Raw genomic sequence first — 9,309 nt, 5'->3', positions numbered from 1 at the left:
CCCCCCCCCCCCCCCCCGGCTACTATCGCGGGGACCTTATTATAAAAGTAAAACGCATTGTGCGTGTTGCAGGTTACTTAGTGTGTATCTACTAACAACATGATAGTTTGCACAAGTGTTCGACGTCCACGCATCACACACGAGCATACGCGCATATGCGTGATGCGTGAACATGAGACATATGTGCTTCAATTTTGATTTTTTAGGGCATATTGTTAAAGACATCCGTAAATGAAGTATATTTACCAATTTTCTTTTCATTTTTATTTTCATTATTCAAATACAAATAACGATGGAAGAAATTTTTAGCGTAACAGCGTCGAACAATCTTTGCTTATCGACTGAAAATTAAAATCATCGATCGGAGAGAAAGATGTCTGGAGTGACAAACGAAGAAGATAAGAAACCTGCCGCCGATCAAGGTGCTCATATAAATCTCAAGGTTAAAGGACAGGTTAGGGTTTTCATAAAAAATTCCAGCTTTTATATATTAGGTAACTATTTCATGTACTTAGAAATAAATTATGATAACGAGCGGTGTATACTGTAGATTTTATGATGTGTTATAGTGAGTTATATATCTATTTCTAGTTTAATTTCATAGGTTTTGTTACTCGTATTCTATTGTCAATCAGGTGACCATGTGTGTAATCATCTAATTTATGCATAGTATGCTTTAGTGGATATCCACATATATGAATTATGTAATTAATTTGTATTTTGAAAAAAAAAAAAGTATTGGTATATGTGGAATATAATATCTATATATGTGCTTTTTATATGATTTGTGGTTTAATTTAAATATTCATGGTTAACATGTGCAGATCTGCCTGAGAACCCAAGAATTAATTCCTATTAACAAATTGGATGTTGCCTTACTCTGTATATGTTAAATTGATGTGAAGTAGAGAACCATCTATTATCTATTATATTGTATATAAGGTTTGCAGATGATCTCAGTAGATGGTAGCTTAACATTTCATTCTTTCAACAGGACTAGAATGAAGTTTTCTTTAGGATAAAGCGAAACACGCAGCTTAAGAAGCTGATGAACGCATATTGCGACAGGCAATCAGTTGAGCCTAACGCCATTGCTTTCTTGTTCGATGGCCGTCGTCTTCGAGCAGAGCAGACGCCAGATGAGGTCTTCTTTCACTCTGTTTTTTCACAAACGCTGCACACATTATTCTATTACCAACTTAGGTCTTGCATATGGACCGTCTTCTGTGGTTCTTTAGTTGTGAGGTTGTCGACCTCTTGACTGGTCACTTGGTTAAAAACTCACCTTGTCAACAGGTGTGTGAATTTGGGCCTACTTTTATGGAAACGGGTTTATTTGGGTTGTATGTTATTTGTTACTATCAAATATGTAAGTTTTAGTTACCTAGGTTAAAATGGGTTGAATAGGTTGAATGGGTCAAAATTCTATCTCATAACTATTCAGATTGTCTACTTCATTTTATCTAAAAGGGAGTGTATTTTTTTACCTACAAGCTGGTTACTATAATCTTATATGCTTAAACTTAGTTTGACCTAAATCAAGTTTTTAACATGTTACTTAACTTGCCGTAAGTTAAGCCACCTCTAGTTAATATCTTCTGTCTTTATGACAGTGTTCTTGTTATGTGCTAAATGTATGAATTATGATACTTGGATGTAATAACATTTGATAAATTGGTGGTGACAGTTAGAGATGGAGGATGGGGATGAAATCGATGCAATGCTGCACCAAACTGGAGGTGGTGCTGTTGGTTTCTTGGGTATGTAGGAGATATAAATGGGATAGTAATGGCAGTTGAACTTCTAAGCTTTTAGTTTTTTAGTTTAAATTTAAATTGTGGTGTACTTATCTCTTTACTATCCCTACACTGTTTCTTATCCTACCTTTAATATGAGGTACCTGCTGACTATATGTTATGTTCATTTTGTCTGCTGACTTTTTCAACTCTTGTTATATTCTCTTGTTATATCAGTATTTGGTTTTTGAAGTTGCATAAAACAAGTCCTGCAACATTTCAAATGGTGAACCAAAGTCTTTTTGGTACTGGGAGAATGGACTAGGGTCTAGGAAGTTTAGTCTTATGTTTTATATCTTTAAGAATCATTAAAAGCTAAAAGTCTATTCTTATACGAATATACTAGTTGCAATGCCCGTGCGTTGCACGAATATGTCTACAGTTTGTGTATGGCACTTGAAAGTAAGATAGGTTGCTACAGGTTTTCTAATCGGCGTGTTAGGGAAGGCTTTGGCTGAAGTCGGCAAATTTCTTGTATGCAATTGCAACATAAACTGTGTATTATGCATATAAAATATAAAATAAGGGATATATGAATCAAATAGTTCTTTACATTAGGTGGATATAGTAATACTTGTTACACATGATTGTTGATGCAGGTTCATAGATCCATACAAAAATCATAAGAGATAAGCAACAACTTTCAGATACGCAAAAATAAGTCACTAAGCTCCAACTTCGACAAAAAGGAGTTTTATTTTTCTCGTCATGACTCTCACAAAAGTGAAGAAACATCGACTCCTCCTTCCGAAACTAAACAGAATGAGAATACAAATGATGGGCATATTAAACAGTTAGCTCTTACACTTCCTCATCAAGTGGTCCCTGGAGGTTTTCTAACAGACGTGATGAGAAGTCATATAAATATAATAATAATTAATCATAATTATAGTAAGAACTCAAAATTAAGTAATTACAGAGTATATATTTTCATTTGTGTCATTACTTATTATTATAGCAAATACTTCGTAGTTAATTAGCTCTTCATTGCATTAAGACTCGGATATAAATAAACAAACCTTTCTAATTCTTGCAATTACACATTACCTTTGAGTTTCTTATATGTTAAAAATGAAATAGATTTAAAGTTAACGTATTTCAATTTTAAGTATCATGTTATGTAAAATTATTTCATTTGGCTTTTATTATATTAAGTAATTAAAATAGTGTAGATGAATAAACCAAGACTAAGATGTTGATAATTTTCAATATTTTCAATATATTTTAATTTTTGTCAATATTTATATTTATATTTAAATTTATATTTATAATCAAAATCATCTATTACATTAGGGGGATGATTCTCACACACACTTTTTTGATCCTCACACACCTATTTTAATCTTTTACTCTTCTAATAATACTCAATTGGTGTGTATGGATCAAAAAAGTGTGTGTGAGAATCATCCCCCATTACATTAACATAACACTTAAAATAAAATAAGGTAAATAAAAATTTTAATTTCATGTAATTATACATATATGACCTATGAACTTTTCATAGAAGTTAAGGCTACTCAAGGATCATATATTTTTTATTTTGCTCCAATGTAGGCCATATACCCAAAAAAATATTAATGTAGGTCATATACTTTCAAAAAGTATATCGATGTAAACAAAAGGTAACCTGTTACCGGCTAAACAGGTCACCTATGGTTTACATCGATACACTTTTTGAAAGTATGTGACCTATACATTAGTAACTTTTTGGGATATATAGCTTATATTGGAACAAAAAAGAGTATACTTTTTTTTAAGCTTAATCTACAAAATCGATTTATCAGGTCAACAAGTTAAGTTAATTTACATTAACACATATTTTTAAAATTTATAGCCTATAATAGTATTTTTTTTGGATATATGGCTTACATCGGGACAAAATAAAAAGTATATGACCCTTAAATAGCCTTATAACTTTAGTGTATTTAAAATTTTTAACATAATAAATGTACTTTCATTATCACAATATATTACCATAATTTTTTTTAACTATTTTACAATAAATTATTTAACCATATTTATGACATAAATTTCATTATATATATATATATATATATATATATATATATATATATATAGTGGTAGGATCAAGAGGGAAATAACCAAGCGGGGGGAAGCAAAAACTTTTTGTTTTCGTTTTTTGAAAAAACTTTGTTCACGAACATTATAGATAGGATGAAAATATGAACATTTAGTTGAGACACTTTGTGATAAATGTTTTTATTTTGGCGGAAAAACGCTCGAAGAAGTAATATATAACAATTATCGTGTTTTTCGAGCGTATGTTGAGGTTTTAGCTATTGGGGTTTAGATATTAGGGTTTATAGGGTTTAGATATTAGGGTTTAGGGTTTAGATTTAGAATTTAGATAAACCCAAAACACCAAACCCTAAATCCTAAACCCTAAACTCTAAATCGGGCTAAATTTTACTTCACAAAACATGGAAAAAAAAAGTTCATATTCTTTACGAACAATATTATCTTGAATGTTATTTTTGTCGATCGTTTTCCCGCCTAAAGAATAACATTCATCACGAAGTGTCTTTTCTAAATGTTCATATTTTCGTGTGATCTTGATGCCGGAAAAAAAATTCCAAAAAAAACGAAATTTTTTTTTTTTGCTTCCCCCCACTTCCCCCCGATTGGTTACTTCCCCATTGATCCTGCTCCTATATATATATATATATATATATATATATATATATATATATATATATATATATATACACACACACATCATATTTTATATAAAAACATTTGTATAAACACAATATATTTTAAAATTAAGTCACTATTAAGCTTGGTATAAATGTGCATATTTAATACCCTATGAGTCACTTTTTAGTTATATTCTTTCCATAATATAAAAAAATAACCCAATGCAATGAAAATATAAAGATATGATAATAACCTTGAGCTTCCAGTACTTTTTACCCATTTATGTTGGCTTAGTACTTTCCATAATTAGTAGGAATACATAATATTTGCAACTTACTACTTCAAATATTATAGGTCACATAATATGTTTTTTTAAGATTACATTACAATCATAAAAGATCTAACCTGCACATTCCAACAATAAATGATCAAATTCCACCACCAATCCCAACTATGAATCTTATTACATATCTCATTATGAATGTTTGAAGACAAAATTTATCAATATGAATATATAATATTTATTAATATGAATATAAAATTTTCAAAATGATATATAGGTGAATATATATGCAAATACAATGAAATGACTAATAATTCTAAACTAAAATAATTAAACTGACAAATAAAATGAAATGTAAGAGAGACCTCTACTCACATGTTCCATTAGACTATAACATTCATTTGCTTCTTCGGTTGATTAACAATCTTTTTGAAATGATCTCTTTCTCCGTTTACTGAAGGAAGTTGTAAACATAATCACGATTAGTAAATTACACAAAAATAAATAAAAAACTAAAACAAAAAGGTAAAGAAAGAGTTGGTTTATATAATCTAATTGAAAAACCTTTTGTGCTTCCATACATCTTTACACTTCTTATTATGTAAATTAAATATAAATTTATTTTAATGTAACTGATCATTATTAATGCCATTGAGTTCACTTTAATAAATCATTACATCACGGTTATAACTTAAATTAACTTTTTAACCATAATTTTTTTATTACTCTTTTTACATTATTTTATGAGGTATATAATATATAATATATATATATATATATATATACATATATATATATATATATATATATATATATATATATATATATATATATATATATATATTTATATTTATTACACCATATTTAATAAGCTAGGAGTCAAAATTTAGATAGATATAGATGTTATTTATTGGAATGGACTAGGAAAGTAGGAAATTTAATACTCTCGATATGTTAAACCTCTCTCCCACAATTACCACCCTTAGCTTATAAAATCACATTGTCCTATTGAACCTAGTTCCTGATATCTACTGGGTCAAGTGGATTGTCAGGGTGCCTTCCGCACATCGCGTTACGGGAGCAGTGGGAGAGAGTGGTTTTTACCGCCTATGCCCTCAGATTGGGCCGGATTTCCTCCAAGGCGGCATTTGAGACGAGTTATGCAACTGCGAAAGATGAATGCGTGTGTGATTTAGTCCCCTAGGTAATCCCGAACTGATATTAAAAAAATTGGATTGTCCTATTGAACTCAGTTCTTATCCTATTGACTGAAAGCAACACACTCTCGAATAAAGTGTAAATCAATCTGATCATGTTAGTGCAATTGTATTATAATTGATTAGATGATAAATTCACCGCAGTCACATTATATATGACAAAAATAAACAATGGCACGAGAGGGTAGTGAAGTTCCAATAATAGATTACGTAGCCAGACTGCTTCTGCAACAGCATTAGCTACGTCCAGATATTTGGCTTTAACAAGACGTCAAGACACAACATATTTGATGGGAAAATGGTCACAACGGGCAATCTACAAAACGGAAACAAACATCCGTTTGACAAGCATTTCCCGACCCATATGAACCTGTGAGAAAACTAACAAATAAGGTATACCACAATCACCACAAATCAGCCCCAATTCTGTCCCAAATCAGCAAATACAAAATAATTGAGCACACACAATACACACGAGACTTTTTACGTGGAAAACCTCTCAAAATCGAGAGTAAAAACCACGGGACTCGTAAGCCACTTAATGTTCCACTATCATCAACAAGAGAGGAATACAATAATCCTTCTCTAGCTCAACTAGAGGTATACAACATCATCATACTCTTGAACAATAATAATCAACAAGTATATGAAGAAATTAAAGACAAAAGATGAACAACACTACCCCAAAAACTGCTACTGTTCCAGCAGCGAAAATACGAGCTACAGACCTTTTTAGACGAATTCAACGGTTGAAAACCTTGGCACTGATGTCAAGAAGACACAGTCCAAAATTGGAGAAGATTCAACGGTCGGATCTCCGGGGATCGTCTCTTTTCTGAGCTGCTGTACATAAAAACGGGAATTTGAGGTTTCTCTCTTTTTCTTGATTACTTTTTAATCTCTCTCCCTCTTGATAAATCAAAGAACAGCTGCACACAACTGATTCAAATAATGCACCCAGATGTTGACCAAGTCAAACTTCATCTTGGGCCTATTTTGTTGGGCTTGGGCCTTTCACATTAATTGGAAACCAATAACCCAACAAATCTCCCCCTTTCCAATTATGAGGAAGGAATCGCCATCCCGGCGATCGAGCAACATACCTTGAGCTTCTCACTTGCTAAAGCCTTTGTAAACATGTCGGAACCATTATCATCGGTATGAACTTTATCAAGTTCAAACGAACCATCTTCAAGACGTTCTCTAATCCAATGATACCTCACATCAATATGTTTTGTCCGCTTATGGTACATAGAATTTCTAGCTAAATGAATCGCACTCTCATTATCACAAAGAACCACATATCGTGATTGCTTAAACCCAAGATCTTGTAGAAACCTTTTCATCCACAATAGTTCTTTGCACGCTTCTGTTGCTGCCATATACTCAGCCTCGGTTGTAGACAATGCAACACACTTTTGTAACCTTGATTGCCATGAAACTGCTCCCCCTGCGAAAGTCATCAAATATCCAGAAGTGGATTTCATGTTATCTTTGTTTCCTGCCATATCTGAGTCTGTATAACCAACAAGCACCGGCTCTCCATTTCCGAATGTGATACCTAACTTTGAAGTACCTCGTAAGTATCTCATAATCCATTTAACCGCTTCCCAATGCTTCTTACTCGGATTTGACATAAACCGACTAACAACACTTACCGCATGAGCTATATCTAGCCTAGTACACACCATAGCATACATCAAGCTACCAACTGCTGACGCATATGGAACTATATTCATCTCCTCAACATCCTCCTTTGAAGTAGGACAATCTCTTTCTGTTAGCTTAAAGTTGTTTGTAAGAGGGGAACTAACCACTTTAGCATTCTTCATGTTGAATCTACTTAGCACCTTTTCAATGTATTGCTCTTGTGATATATGTAACGTCTTAGCACCTCTATCTCTAGATATTCGAATGCCAAGAATCTGTTTTGCTGGCCCCAAGTCTTTCATAGCAAAAGACTTGCTCAATTCTCGCTTCAACTGCGCAATTCTTTTAATATTTTTACCAACAATCAACATATCATCAACGTATAACAACAATATGATGAAATCATCATCACCAAACCTCTGAAAGAAAACACAATGATCTGAAGTTGTCTTTCGGTAGCCTTGCTTTCCTATAACCGACTCAAACTTCTTATACCACTGTCTCGGTGCTTGCTTCAACCCATATAAACTTTTCCGAAGTCTACAAACATAATTTTCTTTACCTTAACCCGAAAACCTTCAGGTTGCATCATGTAGATTTCCTTATCCAAATCACTGTGAAGAAAAGCAGTCTTGACATCCATCTGTTCAACCTCAAGATCAAGACTAGCAGCTAATCCAAGAACCACTCTGTCACCCCCCCCAAAATGGAACAGGGGTAATTGTGATCAATCATATCATAACACAGTTGTATAAACGAGAACGACTCTATATGAGACTTTTTAAATAAAACCTTTGTTAATAAAACAGCGGAAGCAGTAATACATGTTTACATTATTATTAAAACGTAAAATAAATGTTTATGAACTAAAATATAATATGCGATGTGGACTCCATGCAAGCATCAAATCTATCATCACAAAGTTGCAAACAGCTAGCTCAATCATCACCTGAGACAAAACATGCTTAAAGTGTCAACCAAAAAGGTTGAGTGAAATTCACAGGTTTATAAATAATATCCAAAGTTTTAGACCACAAGATTTAGTTTAAAGTTGATTGATATAGAAATATCAATCTAAAAGTGTTGCTGCATTTTGTAATATCGCTACTAAATAAGTTTACCCTATGACACCTTGTACTGTCAGTGTCGTGGAATCATTATTATGTAACCAAAGACCAACGGTCGAATGGTTAGAGACGTTACTCTCAATAGGCCTACTCAAAATAATTAAGTTTGCATTTAAACGTAGCAATTGACGATATTACGGTAGGGATTTAGCATGAATCAAAGCATGACAACATAGTTAACAATTTAGTACTTGTGTCTAAGTGTAAAACAGTTATAAAGCAAGCATGTGTCTCACCTCAAAAGTTGTAAAACAGTTATGAAACAGTAAAAAGTGGGGCTATGAAGTTCACCTTAGTAGCACACGAAAGAATTGAACGGAAGGACGTGACCGAGATCTCAACCTAGAGATAGAACGTATGATCAGACATTGCCTAACAGACAATAGTATATAGTACTATATTGATAGTAATGGTTCACTAAAGAATTTCCATTTTCGGAAGGTTACTATTTATGAAAAGTTTCCACTTATAGTAATTTTTCAATTTTAGAAAGTTCGGGTTAATCTTTAGCAAGATGTTGTACAACTCTACTCAAACTTCGTTGCTATCAAATAAGTCAGGAATGACCAGATGTAACC

General features: G+C 32.5%; 1 pseudogene; it reads left to right on the top strand.

The window, feature by feature from the left end:
• The first annotated feature begins 261 nt into the window (after positions 1 to 261).
• Positions 262 to 1,799, top strand: LOC139891181 (small ubiquitin-related modifier 2-like; annotated as a pseudogene).
• Positions 1,800 to 9,309: the final 7,510 nt, after the last annotated feature.

This window comes from Rutidosis leptorrhynchoides, chromosome 2 (assembly GCF_046630445.1).
Source record: "Rutidosis leptorrhynchoides isolate AG116_Rl617_1_P2 chromosome 2, CSIRO_AGI_Rlap_v1, whole genome shotgun sequence".
In the NCBI taxonomy this organism is placed as follows: domain Eukaryota; kingdom Viridiplantae; phylum Streptophyta; class Magnoliopsida; order Asterales; family Asteraceae; genus Rutidosis; species Rutidosis leptorrhynchoides.
The sequence above is the reverse complement of the archived record's forward strand: the minus strand, read 5'-3'. Positions and strand labels throughout refer to the sequence as shown.